This window comes from Papio anubis, chromosome 10, assembly GCF_008728515.1.
Source record: "Papio anubis isolate 15944 chromosome 10, Panubis1.0, whole genome shotgun sequence".
Lineage (NCBI taxonomy): Eukaryota > Metazoa > Chordata > Mammalia > Primates > Cercopithecidae > Papio > Papio anubis.
The window spans coordinates 29962779-29989770 of record NC_044985.1 but is presented as its reverse complement, the minus strand read 5'-3'; positions in this window follow the sequence as shown (position 1 = coordinate 29989770).

Sequence of the window (26992 nt, the reverse complement as noted above, 5' to 3'; positions counted from 1 at the left end):
ATGTTGAATTGTAATTTGTAGTGTTGGAGGAGGGGCCTGGTTGGAGGCGATTGAGTCATGGTGGCATGCTTCCCCCTTGCTGTTCTTGTGATAGAGTTCTAATAAGAGAGCTGATTGTTTCAAAGTGTATAGCACCTTCCATCTCCCCTCTCTCCTGCCAGCCATGTGAAGATGTGCCTGCTTCTCTTTTGCCACGATTGCAAGTGTCCTGAGGCTTCCCTAGGAGCAGAAGCCTGTACAACCCACAGAACCATGAAACAACTAAACCTACTTTCTTTATAAATTTTCCAGTCTCGGATATGTCTTTACAGCAGTGCAAAAATGGGCTAATACAAGAGATCATAATGCTACTTATACTTTATAGTTGCTGAGATAATCATATATAATAATTATCATTTACAAAGCATTTGTTAACTTTCAAAAACTTTTTTGGGGCCACACATAATGACTCATGTCTACAATCCCAAAATTTGGGAGGCCAATGCGAGATGATTGCTTCAGCCCATGCACAACCAGCCTGAGCAACATTGCGAGAACCTGTCTCTAAAAAACAACAGAAAATCTTTTTTTTTTTTTTTGTATATTTTCTCCCAACAATCCTGTAACACTTAGAACCCTTATTCTTGACTCCAGTCATGACGAGTTACAAGCTGGTTGGCTATCATGTCCTGCACCTGCCCACTTTTCACATCATTGCTGCCTCAGCAACTTCCTCTTTTAATTGCCTTTATTTAGATTCTATGAGTTAAAAGACTGCCTATTTGTTAAAGCAATGATCATATGTCATTCTTATCTACAAATTCTCACCTGACTTTGCCTTCATCATCTACTGACTTTCAGTGAAATATGTTGCAACTTTGGTAAACTACTCTTGTTACACTTTTCATACATTGACTTGGATTATATGATTTGTGAGTGTGTGTTTTTAACATACATACAGAAGACAAAAAATAAACATAAATAATGTAACTGAATACTATTGACTGTCCATAGCTATCTGTCCCTATCTACATATATCATCTATCAATCATCTATCTATCTATCTATCTATCTATCAATCATCTATATACCTATCCATTGATTTATACTACCTTTATTTGATTTTCTATCAGTCTTCTGTTGCTCATTTTTTCCCCACAGACTGGTCTTCAATAGATTTCGTTACCTTAAGGTGTCTGCACTGTCTGTTTCTTCTGTCTGAATCTCATTGTCTTTTTTTATTTTTTTTTTTAAGACAAAGTCTCACTCTGTTGTTCAGGCTGGGGTGCAGTGGTGTGATCTTGGCTCACTGCAACCTCTGGGGTTCACTGCCTCTCAGGTTCAAGCAATTATCCTGCCTCAGCCTCCTAAACAGCTGAGATTACAGGTGTCTTGCACCACACTGGACTAATTTTTGTATTTTTAGTAGAGGTGGGGTTTCACCAATGTTGGCCAGGCTGGTCTCAAACTCTTGATCTAAAATGATCCTCCTGCCTTGGCCTCCAAATGCACTGGGATTACAGGCATTAGCCACCACATCTGTCCTGATTTTCTCTAGATACTTATCAGATGAAATCCTTCATCTCTTTCAAGTCATTGTGTTAATGCTGCCTTCTCGATGAGTTCTTCCCTAATCACCTAATTGTAAATTGCCACCTACCAACTGTACTGTTGATCTTTTTTATTTATTATATATTGTCTTTTTTCCTTAGCACTAACCGCCTTCCAATTTATTATAATACATGTTTATTATGTTTATCATTTATTTTTATTTAATTGCATTGTAATGTAAACCTCTTGGATGTAAATGTCTTTGCTAGTTTTGCTTACTGGAGGTTTTTTAGTGCCTGGATAAATTGATATATAGAGGCATTCAAATTTGTAAAAATTTGCATGAATTTTGCATATTGTTCTGCATGGCAGTAGTTTATTCTTATTGCTGAATAGTTTTCCACTGAATAAATACAATACAATTAGCTTATCTACCCTATTTTATTGCTGAAGAATATTTGAGTTATTTCTACTATTTGATTTTTATAATACAAAAAGTTGGTTATTTGAAAATATCAAGAAATTGACAAAAATTTACACTATTTGTAAGACAGGGAAAAACACACACTGCCAATATCAGAAATAAAAGAGGGACTCATAAATCCTAAAGACCTGGAAAGGAAAATGTAGATAATTTTCAGCAAATGTTTCTACTAAGAAGAAATATTATATATATATTTGAGAGAAGTCTTGCACTGTCACCCAAGCTGGAGTACAATGGTGCGATCATTGCTCACTGCAGCTTCAACCTCCCAGGCTCAAGCAATTCTCCCATCTCAGCTTTCTAAGTAGCTGGGACTACAGGTGCATGCCACCATGCTCAGCTACTTTTTTGTATTTTCTACAGAGATGGGGTTTTCCCTTGTTGCCTAGGCTGGTCTCAGATGGCTGGGATCAAGCGATCTGCCTGTCTCAGCCTCCCAAAGTGCTGGGATTATAGCTGTGAGCCACTATGTCTAATCTGAAAATGTCTTTGCAATAATACCTTAGGCAATATTTTGTAGATACTGAAAAACAAAAAAAAAAGAAGTTTGATTTTATCAAATTAAAACCATTTTCTCTTCAAAAGACAAAATGAAATAATGAATAGGTAATTGATAGAATGAAGAAAATTATTCACGATACATATATCTGACAAAGTATTTGAGATCAGAAAAAGTAACTATTTTTTACCTCAATAATGAAAAGACAAAACTTAATAAGTAAATAGCAAAAGATTTGAACAGACACTTCAAAAATGAAGATTAGATAATGTTATCAGTACATGAATAGATGCTCAACATTCATCAGCAAAGAAATATAATTTAAAACCATAAAGAAATTCCATTACATATCTATTAAAATAGCTACAATTATAAAGGTTGATAATATTAAGTCGTTGGGGAGAATGGGAAGGAACTGGAACTCCCATATACTGCTTAAGAGAGTATAAAATTATATAGTCACTTTAAGAAAGCACACCATCATGAATGAATCTCAAAATTATGATAAATGAAAGGAGCAAGGAAAAAATGATTAAAGACATATTTAATGCAAGAAAATGCACAGTAACATCTAGAGACAAAAAGCAGATTGATTGTCAACAGCGACTAGATGTAGGTAAATGACAAACTGAAAGTGACATGAAAAATATTTTGTAGTTGTGGAAGTGTTCTGCATCATCACTGTGGTGGTAGCTTTATGTATGTATACATCTGTCAAACTCTTTGAATTTTACAATTTAAATCAGTGTAGTTTATTTTTTGCATATCAGGCTTCTCAAAAAAATTAATACAAGAAAATAAGTGTCTTCCTCATGTGTGGCATCCTCAATAAATAAATAAATAAATAAATAAATAAATAAATAAACCAAAAGGAAAGAAAGGAGGAAAGGAGGAAGGGAACGAAGGAGGGAGGAAGGGAGAAGGGAGAACAAACAAAAAAAAAGAAGAAAAGGAAAGGAAAAGAAAAAAGGAAACTCAGAAATACTAATATGCAATGGGCTAGGTCATTTTCTTTTTTCTTTTTTTGTTTTTCTTTTTGAGATGGCATCTTGTTCTGATGGAACAAGACTGGAGTGCAGTGACATATCCATGGCTCACTGCAGCTTCAACCTCCTGAGCTCAAGTGAGCCTCCAAGTAACCAGGACTACATGCATGTGCCACTATGCCTGGTTAATTTTTGTGCTTTCTGTACAGATGGTGCCTCATCATGTTGCCCAGACTGGTTACAAACTCCTAGGCTCGAGCGATTCACCTCCCGTGTCCTCCCAAAGTGCTTGGATTACAAGTATGAAAAACTGTGCCTGGCCAGGTGATTTTAATTCTAATCTAATGCACAATCTGTCTCTTCTGACATATCATGAACTTTGTATTAAAATAAATACTTACTAAGCAGTTGGTTCTGTAAATGCCTTTCAGCAAAAGACCATTGGAAACATACCTGTAGTTGTTCTGTTTACTGTTAATGGGAAAGTGCTAATCATGGGGCATCTCTGTTACAGATGTTAAAAAAGGCTTATACAATGATTTACACTTGCCATCGATGGTCTTCTGGGGAGAGAAGGGATTTAAATTGCGGCTTTCCTCTAGATTGGCTGTTGTCAGAAAGTTGAACTGATTCTATAATTGTTCATTTTGACAACTTTTATCTATTGGAAGAACAGAAAAGGCAAAGATAAATTTGTAATTGATAAAGAATTAGCAGTCACTCATATTCATCAGGATAAAGGTAAATTTGATCATTTTTAGTCTTAAACAATGTTCATGTTTTTCTGTGTTCAGACATGATTATGGAGTTGCCTCGTTTTTGTCTTCATCCATAAGGATGACACAGTGGCCTTATCTGATGTTGATTTTTGAGAAATTGGTTATGTCCAGCAGAAGAACACCAAGACCAGCTTATGATCTCATGAGTGTTATACCAGCTTATGCCACTACCAAGGACCAGTTGACAAAACTTGGTCAGCTCCTGTAGGTCAGGGGCTGCATTTCTCTTTCTCAGTCCAAAAAACTCTTGACAAGATATCCTCAATAAAAAAGAGAGGAAAAGAATAATTTTCAATTATATTTGAAACAATACAACAATATGCAGCTACCACAATAATTTTAGAAATAGCTGATTAATGATGTGCACATTCTAATAAGTTGATGAAATATATGATTTTAACGCAAATGAATTACAAACATTGACTACAATTTTAATCTTAATTGATTTCACTACAAGTGGATTAGGCTTACCAGATTCTCTTCTTCAGAAATTTGAGATTTATCTGAGTAAGAATTTAAATCTTTCCATATGCTTTGATGTAAAAAATTAGGTTGCTTTTTAGTGTTCATATTCTGCCATGGGAAGCAGGGCACAGAGTAAACTAATATCCAATGACATAAAATAAGCATATGCTCATAAGGACACCAAGAAGGAGTAACAACTCTGATTGATTCCCTAATGTTTTTCTAGTTTGCGTTTCCATTCATTTTCGTGATCCAGCTGCATTATCATCCTTGAGCCCCATGAGTCAGACAGAATTATTATTTCATGCCCATTTTATTCGCATAAAATTAGTAGCTTTCTGTTCCTTGCACTCAAACAGTGCTGATTTAAGATGAAAATATCACTTTACCATAACTATGGATATTTAAGAAAGCAATGGAAGGATATTACATATTGAGAAAATCTTAATGTAATATATCAAACCAAGACATGAAATATTAATTCTTACTGTCATAATGATAATTTATGTTTTTATTTTTGAAGCTTTCTGCTTTTTACTCTATCTTCTTTCTCTATGTCATAATTGATCTAATCCAGAGATGCATTTAAGAGATTCCTAACAAAGATTTTTAAATTTCATGTGTTTGTATTTACTACAAGACCTAGTTAGCTTGAGAACCAGGTATTGTTGTCTAGAAAAGAGAGAAATGAAGGGAAGGAGGAAAAAAAGAATTTCTATCACTAATATTAGATAAATATGACTTCAGCAATGAAAGTACTAAATGATATAAAGAGAACATTTATCAAATTTATTATTTATAAGAGATACACCTCTTAGGAACCCATATACATTTAATAGAAAAGTATCAAAATATTAAGAATATCCTGCAGAAAATATAATAAAATTATGGCACAAATTCAATATATTGGGAGACTTTAACATATTACTACATATCTGAGAATATCAAACTTGTTAAAGTATACAAGCCTACATGAAGATTTTAGTATACAAAATATGTATTTATATTAGATCTGTTTGGCTGATAGACTCTATAGTAGGTCTCTTTAGCTCCATGACACTCCTCCTGGTTTTATATCTTTGTGTGGTACCCTCCTCTTAAGTGTGAGGTGGGTCCTGCAACTTGTTTCTAGCCAATAGAATATGGCAAACATGATGGAATGTCACTTCCATGATTATGTCCTATATGACTCAGTCTTATTAGAAGGCTCATTCCCCTTCTCCATCTGTCCTTGAAGAAGCAACCTGCTGGGTTTTGAACTCTGTAGGAGAAGACTATGTTGGAGAGAACTGTGATGACCTCTAAAAGCTGAGGGTAGTCCCTGGTCAACAGACAGCCAAAAAACCAATGCCCTCAGTCCTAGAACTTACAAAAATCACTTCTGTGAGCAACCTGAGTGAGCTTTGAAGTTAACTCTTTTTGGCTCAGCCCTCCAGTTAAGAGTGCATTCCAGCTGTCACTCTTATTGCAGCTTGGTGAAACCCTGAAGCCAATAACCTAATTAATTATGCCTTTCACTCCTCACTTACAGAAACAGTAAGAAGATAAATCTGTGTTTGTCTAAGGTGCTAAGTTTGTGGTAATTGTTACACAGCACTAGAAAACTATGGCTTTCAGATATTGGTACTTGACTGTAGTATAATTCTGTAAAAATCATCTATGAATGTGGGAGTGGTGTTGGAACCAGAAAGTGAGTGAAGACTGAAGGAATTTTGAGAGGCCTAATAGAAAAAGCCTAAATTGCCTTAAGCAGATTATTAGTAGAAATATAGATGGTAGGATGCTGTTGGTGAAGGTTTAGAAGGAAGTGAGGAACCTACTGAAAAGTAGAGTTATAGATTTAAATTGTTTTTTTCTTTTGAACAGGGTTTCACTTTGTTACCCAGGCTGGGGTGTAGTAGTGTGATCATAGTTCACTGCAGCCTCAGTCTCCTAGTCTCAAGTGATCCTTCAGCCTCAGCCTCCTGAGTAGCTGGTACTATAGGCGTGTGCTACCATACCCAGCTAATTTTTTATTTTTTGTAAAGACAGGGTCTCACTTTGTTGCCCAGACTGGTCTTAAACACCTCAACTCAAGAGATACTCCTGCCTTAGCCTCCCAAAGTGCTAGGATTACAGGTGTGAACCACCATGGTGCCTGACTGAGTTACAGGGATCTTTGTCATGGAGTGGCAAAATAGTTACTGAGTTTGTCTCCTGCAGGTATATGGAAAGCAGAACTTGTAAGTGGTAAACTTGATTACATAGCTTGGTAAACTTAGTTATATAGCTAAGGAAAAATTGGTTATATAACTATAGAAAATATTGTAAATGCTCACTGTTTTTCTTGCTGCTTATAGGAAAAATGTGAAAGGGGAGAGATGAATTGAGGTAAGAAATGTTAAGTAAAAAGAAATGAGGACTGGATGATTTTTAAAATTCTCTGCTTTTTATATGCAAGAAATAAACAAATTAAGATTCACTGTAAGGAAAATGTGCTCTAAAGAAAAGGTGGAGATTGTGTTTCTACCACCTTCTACTCCAGCCTCATAAAAATCAAAAGATTAGTGTTCAGTCATGCAAAGGTCACATAAAAGAGATTAATGTTGTACCTCACAGATCCTATGAAACAAACCACAGAAACTCTGTAAAGCTTGAAGGCATTGTTTTTCAACCATCTCAACAGAAGCCAAAGATAGAGAAGGGATGATTTGTGAAGATCTGTGAGTATGGCTTTGGTCTAATGGAATGGACTGTATTGTAATATATGAGAAACTATAAAGTTCTTCAGAAAATTACTAAGAGGAAAAACACCAACTTGGGCTGAAATAGACAGCAAGAATACAAAATGAAAGGGGTCTGCTAGACTTCCTGAAATTTTGGAGGAAGAAAACTTATAAAACTACTCAAATTCATGCTGCCTTTCATTGAAAAGGAAGGATGACTCAGAGAGCAGAGCCGGGAACCTAGGAGGCAGAATCAAGAGCCATGGAAAATTATTCCTAGTCCTTGATCTATAACTAACAATGAGTCTTTGAAATCAAGGCCCTACCAACATTTCCCAAGCTAGATTTCAGTACATTTATAGGTGAGTAACGTCTTTGAACCTCTCTCATTTTCCCATGTATTAAACAGAAATGTGTATAATTGTTATCCTATGACTCTCTACCCTTGTGTGTTAATGGTGTTTGAAGCAGAGCGCTTCATAGCTCCTTAGCTTTACAGTTCCTCAGATGGAGAAAAATTGTACCTGGGAACTGTACTGAATGTAAAACTGAACTGTAAAAAACATCTATAAATGTGGGAGTGGTGTTGGAACCAGAAAGTGAGTGAGGACTGAAGGAATTTTGAGAGGCCTAATAGAGAAAGCCTAAATTGCCTTAAACAGATTATTAGTAGAAATATAGATGCTAGGAAGCTGTTGGTGAAGGTATCACAAGAACCCCATCCACAACTAAACTTTCTATAGATGATGAAATTTTGGCCCTTGAGCTGATGATGCAATGAGAGGAGACTTTTTTTCCTTTTCTTTTCTTTTTTTTTTAAATGCTTTAACTTCTGGGATACGTGTGCAGAATGTACAGGTTTGGTACATAGTTATACACGTGCCATGGTGATTTGCTGTATCCATCAACCCATCATCCGCATTAGATATTTCTGCTAATGCTATCCCTACCCTAGCCCTCCACCCCTTGACAGGCCCCAGTGTGTAATGTTCCCCTCCCTGTGACCATGTGTTCTCATTGTTCAACTCCCACTTATGAGTAAGAACATATGGTGCTTGGTTTTCTGTTCCTGTGTTCATTTGCTGAGAGTGATGGCCTCCAGCTTCATCCATGTCCCTGAAAATGACATGAACTCATCTTTTTTTATGGCTGCATAGTATTCTATTGTGTATATATGCCACATTTTCTTTATCCAGTCTATCATTAATGGGCATTTGGGTTGGTTTCAAGGCTTTGCTATTGTGAATAGTGCAGCAATAAACATACATGTGCATGTGTCTTTATAGTAGCACGATTTATAATCTTTTGGGTTTGCTGAGTCAAATGGTATCTCTGGTTCTAGATCCTTGAGGAATTGCCACACTGTCTTCCTCAATGGTTGAACTAATTTACACTGCCACCAAAAGTGTAAAAGCAATCCTATTTCTTCACAGCCTCTCCAGCATCTGTTGTTTCCTGACTTTTTAATGATTGTCATTCTAACTGGAGAGAGATGGTATCTCATTGTGGTTTTGATTTGCATTTGTCTAATGACAAGTGATGATGAGCTTTTTTTCATATGTTTGTTGGCTGCATAAATATCTTCTTTTGAGAAGTGTCTGCTCGTATCCTTTGCCCACTTTTCGATGGGGTTGTTTTTTTTCTTGTAAATTTGTTTAAGTTCCTTGTACATTCTCAATATTAGCCCTTTGTCAGATGGATAGATTGCAATAATTTTTTCCCATTCTGTAGTTTGTGTGTTCACTCTGATGATAGTTTATTTTGCTGTGCAGAGCTCTTTAGTTTAATTAGATCCCATTTGTCAATTTTGGCTTTTGTTGCCATTGCTTTTGGTGTTTTAGTCATGAAGTCTTTGTCCATGCCTATGTCCTGAATGCTTTTGCCTAGGTTTTCTTCTAGGGTTTTTATGGTTTTCAGTCTTATATTTAAGTCATTAATCCATTTTGAATTAATTTTTGTATAAGACGTAAGAAAGGGGTCCAGTTTCAGTTTTCTGCATATGGCTAGCCAGTTTTCCCAACACCGTTTATTAAATAAGGAATCCTTTACCTATTGCTTGTTTTTGTCAGGTTTGTCAAGGATCAAATGGTTGTAGATATGTATCATTATTTCTGAGGCTTCTGTTTTGTTCCATTGGTCTGTATATCTGTTTTGATACTTTTGAGACGTTGGGAGAGAATGGATGTATTTTGTATAGGGGAGGAAAGTTAGTCTTTGGGAACCACAAAGTATACCATGGAAAACAAACTCCTAGGTATCTCCCATTAAGTCTCATGGTGCTCATGGCTTTGAGTAATACCATCTACTTGAATGTGAGCACGACTTGTGACTTGCTTTTAACCAGTGAAATACAATGACATGTCACTGCCACGGTTTCATTATGTTGTATTGTCCCCTCACTTTCTATCCTACTGTCTTTAATGAGGCAATCTGCTATGTTGTGAATTGCCTATGCAGAGCTATGTGGCAGGAACCTGAGAGTGACCTCTAACAGCTGAGAGTAGACTCTGACAACCATTAAAAAACTAAGGATCTTAGTACTACAGCGAGAAAGAAATGAATTCTGCCAACAATCTGAGTGATTTTGGAAGTTGGCTCTTCTGCAGTTGAAACTTCAGATGAAAATACAGCCTGACTGACACCTTGAGTGCAGCTTGGTAAGACAGTGAATCAAGTAACCAAACTAAGTCACACAATCCAGTTCCTGATTCTCAGAGACTATAAGATAAAAATTATGTGTTATGTGTTGTTTCAAGTTTATAGTAATTTGTTATATACCATACATATACATGTGCACACACACATACACACATTTTCAGGAAGCTTGTGTACAGATATGGTAAATTTTCTGTTTCAGGGTATATGCATTTTAGTATAGATAAATGTGTTCGCTTTATTGTACATTAGAATGCAAAGAAAATCTCAAACAATAAAGGCATGGTACACTGATATTTTCATAACAGTAATGTTAGAATTAAGTAACATAGGCAGAGACAGATGCAATAATGACAAAACAGCAACCCTGGAAAAAAAAAGTCAACTTTTTAAAAAGTAAAGTACTCTCTTCTAAATGATTTTGGGGCCAAATAAAATTTCCAAACAACCATAGAAGACTATGTAGAAAATCGTTCTAATGAAAACACTACACAACACAACCTATGTTTTATTACATTTAAGCATTAGTTATACTAATATAAACATTATAAATAGAATATCATAGACATAAAATAAATTTATGGCATAAGAGACAGAAAACAGTAGAATGGTTATTCTTGAGGAGAAAAATCACTATCACATGAATAAACAAATTTCTAATCTCATCAAAAAATTAAAAAGTAAAACAGAATTTTGAAGAAGCAAGCTGAAATAATCAGAGATACTTAGTACATTTAATGAATTATAGGAGACTATGTTGGTTGACTATGTAACATTAGGTTGGTGCAAAAGTCACTGCATTTTTGCCATTTAAAGGAATGGCAAAAACCACAGTTACTTTACCATCAATGTAATAATATGAATTTCTGCTTGCAATGGATAATTTCTTAAGGAAATACATATTACCAAAATTGAGTAGCTATCTGTTGTTTTTATCTAATATCCTCTCCCCTTCTTCTCATTGTAGAAATAATTTACTGATCAACTTGAATGTCTCTGTTTGTCCATTTCTTTTCAAGGCATGAGAGAATCATCAGTGAACAAATCCAGTAAAGATATTGACCTTCAAGGAGTTTATGTTACATTGTGAGGGACAGTAATATACTAAACTTATATGGTATAGTGGAAGACGGTTAGTGCTAAGGAAGAAAGACAATTTGTAGTGAAACAAAAGACACCAGTAATGGAGCAGATAGGTGGCAAATTAAAATAAAGTAATTAAGAAAGGCCTCATTGAGAAATTGACATTGAAGTAACTTGAAGGAGGTGAGAGATTCAATTTGTTAACTATTAGGGGTTGAAGGTGCAATCCAAATAGAGGAAATGGCCAGTGCAGAGGCCCTAAGGTGGGAGAAATTCAATGACCCTGTGGAAACTAGCCTTTGAGAGAAAATGAGCAAGAAGAAAGTGATAAGAAATTCAGGTAGAGGTGATTTAGAGAGACAGGAAATAGAAAGACAGACATAGAGAGATAAAAGAGACAGACAATCTCAGTTATAATACATTATTTTAACTTGGAAATTCAAATTTACAGTAATTTTAATTAGAACTTTTGCAGCAGAGTTGATTTTATTGATATTTGTCAATAGTTATTTCTTGTGTTATCTTAAAGCAGAAAGTTATTAAGGTTTTCCTAAGTTCCCAAATTAACTTCTCCCATTTTAATTCTCTGAAATAGTTTACTTAAGATATAAATTATTTCTTATATAAAGAGTTTGCTAAAACTCAACTAAAAATCTACTTAGCATTAATGAGTTTTGCAGTGAGAAATTTTTTTAACCTTCCCTGCAATTTCTTTTTCTGTTTTGGAACTTTATAGGTTATCTGTTACTTTTCTATTTAGCTTATTCAGCTTATTTTATTGTTCTAGAAATATGCTCATTACATCCTAACTTCAAAGTTTAGACGTATATGTGTATTTGCTTAATTGTATATATATGTACATATATACGTGTATTGTTTTTAATAAATTATGTTCTAATTTCAAATTATGCCATAACAAACATAATGGTTCCTATTTTGTTACCTTTAAAAATATATTTTGTCAGATATTTTCAATCCTGATTTGGGTCTTTTCTCCCAAGTAGTTATTTTTTATATTTATATTCAATTGCTTTTTATTTATTTTAAAATTAAGAGTAGTTTTAATATCTGTTCTCTTTATTCTACTTACTTCTGGTTTTGTCTCTTGATTTCTTTCTGGCTTCTTGAGAATCCTGTACATGTAAAATTTTTGTTTTATAAATAAATTTGATTAAGATCATAAATCTCTCTCTCATATTGGCACCACACTCATCTCTTTAACCTGTAAATTATTTTGGCAATTTTTTAAGGTTTCTAAATATACTTAATAATTTTTGGTCTGATTTATTGCCTATAATGCTGTTGACAGTGTGAAAGTTGTATTTAAAATATTTTGAATTTTTGAAATAGACATATATTAGTTATATATTGTTAATTGTGTTAAATCTTCTACATCATAGAATATGTTTTCTTTGCATAGAAATAGATTTCCTTAAATTATTTGTCAGTTTCATTTAAAGCTACTTATGCAAGTGTATTCAATTATCTCACTATAAATGTGAATGTTTTCTAATATTCCTACATAATCTGTCCCTTTTTGACGTTAATTATTCAGACACTTCCTTATTTTCTAATCATGATAAGAAGAGGAAGAAAGAATATTTTTTCCTGTCATTTTAATTTAAATTTTATGTTATTCCTGTGATAGTTTTAAATAACGCTTCTCATGAGGGGGAAAATGTATGAAATGTTAAAACTGATTGGTCCAGAATAGAACACTATTTGATGAGATGACCTAAGGATAGATCATGAAGGATATGGTCTTAGCATTTTATGTGATCACCCTCACCATCCCATCCCCAACTTCCCAGTAAGTACCCATCATGTATTATTAGTCATAAATTTGTATACATTTAAGAAATCTATGTTTTAATCCACTACTTTTTCAGCATGTATCCTTTATGCATTAAAGAACATCTTGATACTACCTTTAAGTTATTCTTCCATCTAAAATGCTTTCTTTAAAGGTCAAGGGATGAAACATTCTGAACTGTATATGAACTAAAATGCATGGCCTTATTTTCAGTTTAAAATGTGCAAGCTTGGTTTCAATAATAATTATCATTGATATGACAATGGAAAAAGTTTTTAAATGCATCAGGGATTTCCCAGAAAAAAGATACATTAAACCTTTGGGTCCCAAATAATCTGATGTTATTCTTTCTTACATGCATATAGTTGCACACTACTGTGGCTATTCTATTTACATTACACAGGAGAGTGCCATTTAAGCCATAAGTACAACTCTACATAATTCGACTTAGTTTAAACATCTTGCTAGAGGAATAGTAATCAAATTTAGCTTCAGGACATACTGTAGACTAATACAAAAGCTCTATATGCACAGTTAAGGTTATACCACAAATGTGGTTTCTATTTTATTATTTGATGAATGGTATGTCACATAGTGTTATGTGATTCCATAATAAAAGATGTTATTATAATGCCTCTGCTCAGAAGGACAAAGTTAAGCCTGCCAAGAGGACATGAATTCTCAAATTCTAGAGTTGAATAAGTTGCCTCATGGCTTATTCTTTGAGTTCTTGGAGTGGAAGAAAATATATGTGGGTATCCAAATCAGGTCTTCCAACTGTATTAGGCTTCCAAAAGTGTCCTCTATATGTTGGATCATTTATGACAAATCTTTCTTTAAATTACATATATAGCTAGATGTATTTATACCAATAGATTAGTTATTCCCATCAAATGCAGCAAAATATTTTACACTCATGAACAAATAAGTCTAGCTGTTGAGATTTAAGCAGCAGTGGTGGTGTATATAACCAAACCACTAATTACTTTTAAACAAACTTTTACTTCGACACATTCCTTTTCAATTCAAGCTTTCTAAAACAGTATTTCCACAAGGACACAGTTCAAAAGCAACATTCTGGGAGTCACAAATAGCTTAAATTAATTGATTACAATATTTCAGGTAAGTTGTACTTGAACAGATGAGCTACCATATAGGTATGCTTCCTGTGCAGAAAAAAATTTCTATCAGCAATCTGTGTGTGTCCCAGGAAAGAAGGAGAGTGATGAGTGATAAAGGAATATGGTGCAATTGGGATAATGGTGACTGAGTGCTGCTAATGAGTAAAAATGCGGTTCTGAAAAGTGGAGGCTGCCTTGAATATAACCTTAAGTTTTACTTTTATCTTAAAATGAATTTTTGATTTTACTGCTTTGTAAAGAAGAGTGCCGAAAAAACAGATTTGAGAAGATTAATTTAGGCTCTCATTTTAAAGAGAATTTCATTTTTGTCATCTCCTAACTCTGTGTACTAGTAGAGTCATAATGGTGTGGTTAGTAATATCTTTCTGAGTTATAAGAATGAAATGAAGTCTCCTGGTTTTTTAATATAGATTTTTTCTATTACATACTTTTTATACATAACATATAATATGAACAACAAAGCTTTCAGCTCACTAAAACTGTAGGGCCTAAGATCAAGTAGCATAATCATCTGGAAGAATTGTTGAAGTGAGAAATCTAAGATGAAAAATTGTGATTGACTAAAAAAAGACATTTAGAAACACAGTATTTAACAATGGAATCACAATTGTGATGCTATTAATAACAGGCAATTGGGACAGAGTTCATAATGACTTAATCCCTAGTCCATTAACTTTTATGAATTTAATAAAAATCTATTAAAATGAAAATATGCTACATTGAAATTACCAAGTTCAGATATGCCTACTTTTGATGAGTTTCTAGAATGCATTCTGGTATGAGTTTTTACCATCTACATGAACTGTGAAACAAATTGCTTTATTTACCATTATCCCAGGTTTTTTTTTTTTTAGCTTGTCTCTTTTAGTTATTCAAAGAAGCCAATATGCAGTATAACAAAGCAAAGTATCCAGTAACTTCAAATTGTTTTATCTGAATTGGTAGAAAACTAGCTATTATTTATTGAACGCTGGTGCTACAGTTACTGTCGGTTAAAACAATAAGTTAGAAATAAATAACTATGTTTCTCTTCCTCATTCGAAAATAGTTGGCATTTTGCTACCGTGAAAACCATAATGCCTAACATATATTTTCAAAAGATTTTGTATTAATAATATACTGAGAAAGCTATTCCGATACATTAGAATGTTTGTTGTTCAGAAAAAAATCGTGAGCAAAAGGATTGCCTTCCCAATCACATAGTAAGCTGGGTTAGTAGCAGCTACATTTGGGTGGGGTGAGGTGAGAGAAAGAGAACATCCCTAATACATATCCTATCTATTTACATTAAGTGGTTGTCCTCAATTAGTGTTTATGCTTTTTTACAGAAATGGTAGATTGATTGTTTTATCTAAGGCTTAAAACCTTTTATCTGATGATAGTTATGTAAACCACCACCACTGCCTTTTTATGTCTGTGGATTTAAAGTTTCCCCTATTCAGAATCTGAAAATTTTCACTTGCCTCAACATGTTTACAGTACCTTTTTGCAATTTGTGCTTCCAAAAATTTATTTCACTACCTTAGTATAATTCCCCCTGAAGTACATATATTTTCTGTGAATTATTTTTCACTTGGATGTCCAGCATTGATTACTTCAGGATACAACATTAAGAAAAATGGCATCTTAAACTCAACATGACTTGAATGAGATGAAACATTTTTATCATAAATTTAGTTTGTTCAATGGAATGATCTGTATCTGCCTTCAGAATCACCTTAGCATAAGTAGAAGTTTCAATATATATTTTTCAGAAAATATAAATGTCCCGATACAATTAAATCAGAAAGGAACACAAACAGTCAAGAAAGAGAGTGTGGCTCATTTTGGTTGGGAAATACTAGAAAATATTTTCCCATGTAGCTTAAAGGGTGGTTTTAAATTAAGGGAATTTACTTCTAAAAAATAGTACAGAGGATGACTTGAGAAATCTATCTTCTCTTTCTCCAGCTGTGTATGTTACTTTAGAGTCTTCTAAAACACAAGCATTTAAATGAGAATTTACACCATGACAGCCTATTTTAACTGTCACAGTAAAGGCTGATGATAAACTTATCAAACAAAGATAGGTTTACTTGATAATAAGATGAGCAATAAGATGAGTAAAAGGCTGAACATAGCAATCCCAATAATCATGATGGCAATAACGAAGAGGCAGCAACACAGGAGTTTGTTGTGACTAACCATAGATTTAAGACCTATTATCTGGAAAGCATTAAAAAAGGCACTTTCTCAATACCTAGTTTATTGAGAGTTTTTAGCATGAAGGGCTGTTGAATTCTTTTGAAGGCTTTTTCTGCGTCTATTGAGATAATCATGTGGTTTTTGTTGTTGGTTCTGTTTATGTGACGGATTACGTTTATTGATTTGCGTATGTTGAACCAGACTTTCTTCCCAGGGATGAAGCCAACTTGATAGTGGTGGATAAGCATTTTGTTGTGCTGGTGGATTCGGTTTGCCAGTATTTTATTGAGGATTTTCGCATTGATGTTCATCAGGGATATTGGCCTAAAATTATTCTTTTTTTGCTGTGTCTCTACCAGGCTTTGGTATCAGGATGATACTGGCCTCATAAAATGAGTTAGGGAGGAGTCCCTCATTTTCTATTAATTGAAATAGTTTCAGAAGGAATGGTGCCGACTGCTTTTTTTACCTCTGGTAGAATTCGGCTGTGAATCCATCTGGTTCTGGTTGTTTTTTGGTTGGTAGGTTATTAATTATTGTCTCAATTTCAGAACCTGTTATTGGTCTATTCAGAGATTAAACTTCTTCCTGGTTTAGTCTTGGGATGGTGTATGTGTCCAGGGATTTATCCATTTCTTCTAGATTTTCTAGTTTATTTGCATAGAGGTGTTTATAGTATTCTCTGATGGTAGTTTGTATTTCTATGGGATCAGTGGTGATATCCCCTTTATCATTTTTACTGCATCTATTTGATTATTTTATCTTCTTTATTAGTCTTGCTAGGGGTCTATTTTGTTGATCTTTTCAAAAAACCAGCTCCTGGATTCATTAATTTTTTTGAAAGTTTTTTTTGTATCTCTATCTCCTTCAGCTCTGCTCTGATCTTAATTATTTCTTGCCTTCTGCTAGCTTTTGAATTTGTTTGCTCTTGCTTCTCTAGTTCTTTTAATTTTGATGTTAGGGTGTCAATTTTAAATCTTTCCTGCTTTCGCTTGTGGGCATTAGTGCTATAAATTTCCCTCTATACATTGCTTTATATGTTTCCCAGAGATTCTGGTACCTTGTGTCTTTGTTCTCATTGGTTTCAAAGAACATCTTTATTTCTGCCTTCATTTCGTTATATACCCAGTAGTCATTCAGGAGCAAATTGTTCAGTTTCCATGTAGTTGTGAGGTATTGAGTAAGTTTCTTAATCCTGAGTTCTAATTTGATTGCACTGTGGTCTGAGAGACAGTTTGTTTTGATTTCTGTTCTTTTACATTTGCTGAGGAGTGTTTCACTTTCAATCATGTGGTCAATTTTAGAATAAGTGCTATGTGGTGCTGAGAAGAATGTATGTTCTGTTGATTTGGGGTGTCGAGTTCTGTAGATGTCTATTAGGTCCACTTGGTGCGGAGCTGAGTTCAAGTCCTGGTTATTCTTGTTAATCTTCTGTTTTCTTAATCTGTCTAATATTGACAGTGGGGTGTTAAAGTCTCCCATTATTATTGTGTGGGAGTCTAAGTCTCTTTGTAGGTCTCTAGGGACTTGCTTTATGAATCTGGTTGCTTTGGTATTGGGTGCATATATATTTAGGATACTTAGCTCTTCTTGTTGAATTGATCCCTTTACCATTATATAGTGGCCTTCTTTATGTCTTTTGATCTTTGCTGGTTTAAAGTCTGTTTTATCAGAGACTAGGATTGCACCCCCTGATTTTTTTTCTTTCCATTTGCTTGGTAAATCTTCCTCTATGTGAGTCTTTGCACATGAGATGACTCTTTTGAATAAAGAACGAGGATGGGTCTTGACTCTTTATCCAATTTGCCAGTCTGTGTCTTTTAATTGGAGCATTTAGCCCATTTACATTTAAGGTTAATATTGTTATGTTTGAATTTGATCCTGTCATTATGATGTTAGCTGGTTAGAAAGCTGAAACTGGATGCCTTCCTTACACCATACACAAAAATTAACTCGAGAGGATTTAAAGACTTAAATGTAAGACCTAATACTATAAAAACCCTAGAAGAAAACCTGGGAAATACCATTCAGGACATAGGCATGGACAAAGACTTCATGATTAAAACACCAAAGGCAATGGCAACAAAAGCCACAATAGACAAATGAGATCTAATTAAACTAAAGAGCTTCTGCAGAGAAAAAGAAACTATCATCTGAGTGAACAGGCCACCTACAGAATGGGAGAAAATCTTTGCAATCTACCAATCTGACAAAGGGCTAATATCCAGAATCTACAAAGAACTTAAACAAATTTACAAGAAAAATACAAACAACGCCATCAAAAAGTGGGCAAAGGATATGAACAGACACTTCTCAAAAGAAGACATTTATGCAGCAACAGACATACGCAAAAATGCTCATCATCACTGGTCATCAGAGAAAAGCAAATCAAAACCACAATGAGATAACATCTCATGCCAGTTAGAATGGTGATCATTAAAAATTCGGGAAACAACAGATGCCAGAGAGGACGTGGAGAAATAGGAATGCTTTTACACTATTGGTGGGAGTGTAAATTAGTTCAACCATTGTGGAAGAAAGAGTGGCGATTCCTCAAGGATGTAGAACTAGAAATACCATTTGACACAGTGATCCCATTACTGGGTATATACCCAAAGGATTGTAAATCACGCTAGTATAAACACACATGCACATGTATGTTTATTGTGGCACTACTCACAATAGCAAAGACTTGGAACCAATCCATCAATGATAAATGTCCATCAGTGATAGACTGGATTAAGAAAATGTAGCACATATACACCATGGAATACTATGCAGTCATAAAAAAGGATGAGTTTATGTCCTTTGCAGGGACATGGATGAAGCTGGAAGCCATCATTCTAAGCAAACTATTAAAAGGACAGAAAACCAAACACTGCATGTTCTCACTCATAGTTGGGAGTTGAACAACGAGAACACATGGACACAGGGTGGGGAACATCACACACCAGGGCCTGTCGGTGTGTGGGGGGCTGGGGGAGGGATGGCATTAGGAGAAATACCTAATGTAAATGACGAGTTGATGGGTGCAGCAAACCAACATGGCACATGTATACCTATGTAACAAACCTGCATGTTGTGCACATGTACCCTAGAACTTAAAGTATAATAAAGAAGGTACTTTCTTCATCATTTCATTAAATTATTAATTTAAAAATCTATGAAATAAATGTAATCAAATTCCCAAGAGACACCATACCTAGTTTAGAAAGGCAAATTAGCTGAGTGACTGGATTTCTTATTTCACACAGAGATTGAGAAGGGGTCAGAAAGAGTAGGGAAATTGGTAAATTTAGACTTAAGAGTAGAGAACAGATGACTGTGGGGCTTCATTTCTGATTTATAAGACAAAAAGAACCACAATCATGGATGATGAATAGAAGATAAGTTTAAGATTCTGCAACATTTATGACGAGGACTCAGGGAGGTTCATGTCATAAGCAAAACTGTGTGTGTGTGTGTGTGTGTGTGTGTATTTTCCAAAAAGTTTCCAGCAAATTACCAATGCATTTCTGTGACTTTTTTTTCTTTTCCTTTTCCCACACTGAAAAGGAAAAAAAAAGGCAAGGCAAGGTTCAATATTTTTAAATGAGTATGTTTTCATTTTTTACAATTGTCTTTGTCTCCAGTGGAATTTTCTTTTTTTTTTCTTTGGTGCAATCCTATATGTTCAAGAAAGTGAGAAAGCTAGGGAGCTGGGAAAGTTGCCTTTACATTCAGTCTGCATTTGGAAGAATTCCAAAGGCTAAAATATAATGAAGTGCCTACTGAACAAAGAGAAGCCTTTTGGAGAGAAGAACATGATGTTTGACAACACTGCTAGAGATATTAATACAAGAAATTTGATTAGAGTTGTCCTCTCATAGGTATTAATATTCACATTTCTTCATAAAAAGTTAAATAACTTGGACTGAAACAAAAAGCTCATAAGCAGCTGTGTTAGGGTTCTCCAGAGAAACATAATAGGATATATATATGTGTGTGTGTGTGTGTGTGTATGTATATATGCCATTTTTAAATGCATTTTAAAAATATCCAGAGTATAATTACCTCAATGTGAGAATTAATTTCTATACTTTTTGTACATACTGATACTTTGTGATAGATTTTTCCTTATATATATATTTGTGTATATATATACACACACATATACACACATATATGATCATATATATCATATATATATCTCGTGTGTGTGTGTGTGTGTATAAACTCTACATGAATATGGAGGTGGAGACATTCCATGATCTGTTGTCTGCAAGTTGGAGATCCATGAAAGTTGATGCGCTTTTGTGGTTCAGAGAGCCAGAGAGCTGGTGGCATAGATTCAGTCTGAGCCTGAAGGCTCAAGAACCAGAAGAGGTGAGGGCAGGAAATGACCAACGATCCAACTCAATTAGTCAGGCAGAGAGAGCGCAAATCCAACCTTCCTCCACCTTCTTCTATTCAGACCTTCAATGGGTTAGATGGTGCCCACTCAAATCAGGAACAGACATCTTCTTTACTCAATCCAATTCAGATGGTAATCTCTTCAGGAAACACCCTCACAGACTCACTCAGAAACATGTTTCATTAGATATCCTGGTACTCCATGGCCCAGTCAAGTGGACACACAAAATTAATCATCATAAGGCAAAACTGGGATTTTGGTCCCAGATTAATTTTTCTATTATATACTTCAAGCATAAGAGAGCATAACCAGTTGAGATATCGCCATCACACTCACTCATATGATCACTCAATGAGCCAACAATGCAAGGAGGGAGTAATATAGGAAAAATCTAGCTAAAAATGTTGATAAATAGTTTTAAATTGTTTGGTTCAATTCATGTTAAATAACAGCATGCTGTGATTTTAAACTATAAAATTAAAATAATTGCAGAAATGCAAGTACATAATATAGTACAATGACAAGTCTATATACATAGCCTCATCATCATTAGAACTTATCAGATTTGGAAAGTCATTTTTAAGTGCATTTTTTTCTTTTTTTTTTTTGAGATGGAGTTTCGCTCTGTTGCCCAGGCTGGAGTGCAGTGGCGCGATCTCGGCTCACTGCAAGCTCAGCCTCCCGGGTTCACGGCATTCTCCTGCCTCAGCCTCCCAAATATCCAGAGTATAATTATCTCAATGTGAGAATTGATTTATATACTGTTAGTACATAGTGATACTTAGTGATAGATTTTTGCTTAGAAGATGAGCGTTCTTATTCGATTTGAATGTCCTCTATTGTTTGTACTGTATAACAAGTCATCTTTTTTCACCTACAAAGAAAAATTCCTTTGGAAATTAGTTCTGCTGCTGCATAAAGGTACCTTAGAAAATAACAACATTATAAATCAAAGGCCCATGATTATGTTAGTTGTAATATTAATCCCCAACATCATTTAACACCTTTCATAATATAAATCTTTATACACTATACCTCATTTAACAGCCATTAACACATTTTCTATCTCAAATCAAGTGTACCAACTAATAATGACTTAATTTTGTTATTTATCAGATGCGATTTTACATTATCAGCAATCTTATATTATGCCTGCACAGTTTAATATGTAAAACTTCTGCAAAATATATTGCTCATCTCCTGATACATCATGTTGGCGGCTAAAATTTAACAACAATCAAATTTAGAATATGTTAATTGCCTTGCGTTAGGTACAAAAGAAAATGTATCTTATTTATAAGGGTGTATTAAGATGAATTTATAATATCAAAAGATACTTAGGATGTGAAATTATCATACATGTAACAGAACTTATTATATCTGTATTTTAGGGTTTTGCATGGACACATACATACACATACACATACATGCAAAATACTATTGCAAAATATATTAACTAGAATAATTAAATGTAAACAAATTCCTCAAATATTTAAAGTTAGTAATCTTAGACTGGTAGTGATTTACTTACTCAAAAGAAATTCTACATTGAGCCATAACACCATAGTGAAATATACGATAGGTTGCTTATGATTTATTTTATTTTAATTGATAGAATTCTAGGTTTTAAAATTAAGAAATAAGTAAGATTATTTTGGACATCGCATTTAATTAATAATTTATTTTTACACTTAATTTTACTTCTGGTTGCTTCATGTATCTGTTAGAAATCGAGCAAATACAGTCCCTAATGTGTGTTGGGAAATTGTATGATCCTTTCCTGTTTTATGCCTCAGTTTTCTTCTCTGTATTCCAGTGATAAACATAGTATCAACTGTGTAGGTCTGTTGCAAAGATGGATTTTGTCGTTAAATATTTCCAATGTTAATGTTATTTTGATATAATTTAAACAATTTAATTCCCAATTTTCAATTGATAGTATTTAGAAATGTAATGGAATATTATTTTTTGAAATTTTTTTTTGAGGCAGGCTTGCTCTGTTGCCTAGGCTGGAGTGCAATGGTGTGATCTTAGCTCACTGCAACCTCCGCCTCTAGGGTTCAAGTGATTCTCTTGCCTCAGCCTCCTGGGTAGCTGGGGTTACAGGCATTCACCACCACACCAGGATAATTTTTGTATTTTTAGTAGACAGAAGGTTTCACCATGTTGGCAAGGCTGATCTCGAACTGCTGACCCCAGATGATCGACCCACCTCGGCCTTCCAAAGTGCTGGGATTACAGGCAAGAGACACTGTGCCTGGCCTATTTTTTGAACTTTTATCCTGCTACTTTCAAAAAACCACTTACTAGGTCCAATAGCTATCATGTTCATTCTTTAGTAAATTTTTGTAGACTTCTTACAATTGTCTGTGTACCTGCTCATGTAGCCTGAAAACAAAGAATGTTTCTTATTTTCCAAAGTACATGCTATTCATCTATTTATCTTGCCAATCTGAAATGATTAGGACCTACCCTAAATTGAATAGAAGTGATGAGAGTGGGTATCTGCCTTACTGGATGTCTTAAGAAAGTGTTCAATAATGTCAGCTAAAAGTTTTCCTCATTTTTCTTTCTTTTTAAAAATTTTATAGATGACTTTTATTAAATGCAGGGACTCTTCTACATTTCTAGTTTGCTTAAGGTTTCTATGATAAAAATGTGGAATATTTAATTTTTTTTGCATTATCAAGGTTATCATATCATTTTTACCTTCATTCTGTTTATTTGATGAATCATATTAATTTATATTTAAATATTAATATATTCTTGCATTTCTAGGTACATTGTATTTACCCATGGTATGTTGTTTCATATATATGTGGAATCATGCATGAATGGGTTTTATTAGCAAATTTAGAGAATTTTAGCAAAATAAAACTTTTAATATTTTTCATTTTTGTGTGTAAGGAATATTGCCCTCTGTATATTTTCTTGTAATGTCTCTGTCTAGTTCAATATCAAGATTTTCTTTTTATACAATGAGTATGTTTTAGCATTTCATGCTGTGAATTGGTTTATTAGTTACACTTTTGTTTTATTTATTTTTGTAGTGGTTTCTCTAGTGTTTATAATATGTGCCTTTAACTTATCACAATATACCACCTCATGCATATATTTAAACTCTTACAAGAGTATTTGCCCATTTTTCTTTTCACACCTTGTGATATTATTGTCATGTATTTTTCTTCTCCATCTGTTATATTTATACAGTACAATTTTTATTTTTTGGTGTATTAGGGTTTTCTGGAGGGACAGAACTAATAGGATACATCCATATTAAAAAGAGAGTTTATTAATGAGAACTGACTCACAGGATCACGTGGTAAAGTCACACAACTGGTCATCAGCAAGTTGAGGAGAAGGAAGCCAGGGGTGGATCAGAGTCCAAAAACCTCAAAAGTACTTTTGAAAAAGTACATTTTTATAAAATGAACTTCACCCACTGATATTTTTTTTCAGTAGTCTTCATTCCTTTCTTTTGTTCCAGTTTCTATCTAGTATTATTTTCCTCACATCAGAGGAATACCTACGCCATAGGGAGGAGGTATTCTCACAATAAGTTATTACAACATTTGTCTATAAAATTTTAATTTAATCTTCATATTTGTAGAGCATCTCTAGGTATCAAATTCTAGATTTAAAATTGCTTTTTATTATAATTTTTTCAGCATTTTAAATATGTTGTTCCATTGTCTTTTGTCTTTCATTATTTCTGATAGCAGTCTTTTGTATGTCTTATATTTCTCTTTCTTTACATAACCCATTGCTGTTTTAATATTTTTCTTTATTATTAATTTTCAACAACTTGTGATGTGTCTTGATGTATTTTTGTTGTGTTATCCTGCGCATGATTTGTTGGATTATTTAAATTAATAAATTTGCAATTTTCATCAAATTTTAAAAATGTTGGTCATTATTTCTTTAAATAATTTTTTTCTGATGTTCCACCCTTCTGAAATTTCTATTATGCACATGTTAGTTTATTATTAGACAGATTCCTGAGGTTCTGTTCATTTTATCATGGTATGTGTGTGTTCTATTATTATTACATACAACTGCTATGTGTTTTGGTCAGAGATCTGATCTTCTATGGTATCTAATCTGATGCAATTTTAAGATTTTGTCCAGTGAATATTTCAAACATTTACTTTTCACATGTAGAAACTCTTTATGGTTCCTGTTGTATATCTTTTCTTTCTCTCATTTTCATGTTTTTCTTTAAATACATGTATATGTAATTAATCTTTTCTACTATTTATGCTATGTTTGTTATATTAGTTTTTTTTTAATTGACTGACTTTTTTCCCCTGGTCACATTGTTCTGCTTCTTAGTAAGTCTATTTATTTTTTCTTTGATGCTGAGCATTGTGTGTATTATATAATTGAGTTTTGAGATTCTAACTTCCTTCAAACAAAGTGATGAGCTGCTTTTTCAGGAAATGAAGTTTGCTGATTATCAGTTTGATCCCTTTGAGACCCATGTCTCAGGAGAGCTAGACTAGCATTTTCTGTAGATATAGTTTAGCCCTACTACTAAGTTGTAGCTTCTCTGCAGTCTCCACTGAAAGCCACAAGGAATCAGCAAGGTCTCTGTACTCTGGGAATTTGGAGCTCAAATTTCTTCCTTTCTTTTGTAAGCTCTAAGAATTGTTCAGCTTGCATCCCTGTTGGCTTTCTTTAAGCTTGTGGGGTTTCACTTTCTGCATGTGTGGTAGTATTCAGCAAGGACTCAAGCATTCAAAACTCAGGATTTTTTCTGCTTTTTTTCCTTTCTAAAACTTTCCCCTTTGATTCATAACCACTTAGTTTCCCCAAACTCTGGTATCTGTCTCTTTAATTCAGCTAAGCTGCTGAGCGATGCTTAGTCCTTACCATTCTACCATACATTTCATTCGGGAAATTGCCTTCTATCAAAAAGAATTGTTGATGGTAAGGCTACCTCATTTCCTCCTTCTCTCAAGGATGACAGTTCTACACTGCCTATTGTCTGATATCTGCAAATAGATTAGGATATATACCCCATCACACACACACACACACACACACACACACCCCCACATACACACACACACACTCCAGCATTGAGGGAGCTTAAGTACAGTTTTTTTTTTTTTAATCCATCATTGCCAGAAAGTAAATCGAAAGCTGGGTTTTCCATATATAAAAACAAAATTTTAATGAATCGAGGGCTCACTAAATATAATTCAAGAAAGAAGAATGAATAGGAAAAGTTCTTGTCCCAAAAAAGAAGAAAAACCCCCATGGAGCTTAAGGGAAACTTAGAGAAACTGGAAAGACATAAGAGTATAAAGAGTATAGGCACAGAGATCAAAATTTTCTGACACTATAGTCCAAATATTTGTATATATGAGAGTGGATATAGAGAAGATGGCATAAATCCCTGATAGAACAAAGGTCAGAGAAAAAATCGCAGTGAAGCTTTAATACTGATTTCCATTTTGAACTCAAAGAAGGACTATGAAACAGGCTATTCTACCCTTGACTTAAAATCTACACTGTACCAATAGCTGGTAGGCTCCCTGGAAGGTAAATACATGTGAGAGCTTCCCGGATTTTGCACACATTGGCATCGTGAATAAGTATTTATCATAAGTTTTCTGTCCTACATCAGGTAGTGGCAATTTTAAGAAGTACAGTTGACAGGGAAAGACCCAGGCTTGGATAGTCAACCTAAATAACAAGCAGAAAGAGTCTTTCTAAAAATATTGAGTATAATTGGAAATCCAGGATATTCAAGCTATGAAAGTTTTTACGTATTCACAAGATCTCCTTCAAATGAAAGTGGAAAAATGTATGTTAGCTTATTACTGTGCACCACAAATAAAATCTCTATTCCTTCTTAATTGATAAATATATTAATAAGTCACTGTCTCCATTAACTCACCCTTCCATTAATTAATTTAACAGTAACTTTTATTATAGACATCACAAGGCAGATACTGTAACAGCTGCTTTGAATACAAAGGCAAGGAAGATATAACATCTCTATCCTCAGTCCTTGTCTTCCATTAAGGAAGAGATACAGAAAAGCAGATGTGCATTTATAATGCATGGTTAAAGTATTGTGGAACATCTAAGATCCCTTGGGACACAGACTTCCAGAGATTACTTCCTGTAAATAGAAATATGTCAGCTACTTTGCCTCCAGAGTCTAAACATACAACTATGTACATGCATAGTTCAGATCATTCTAAAATGACTGTTTGATAAGCAGCTGTATCTCTTTGATACTATAGTATTTTCCAGTTTTAAT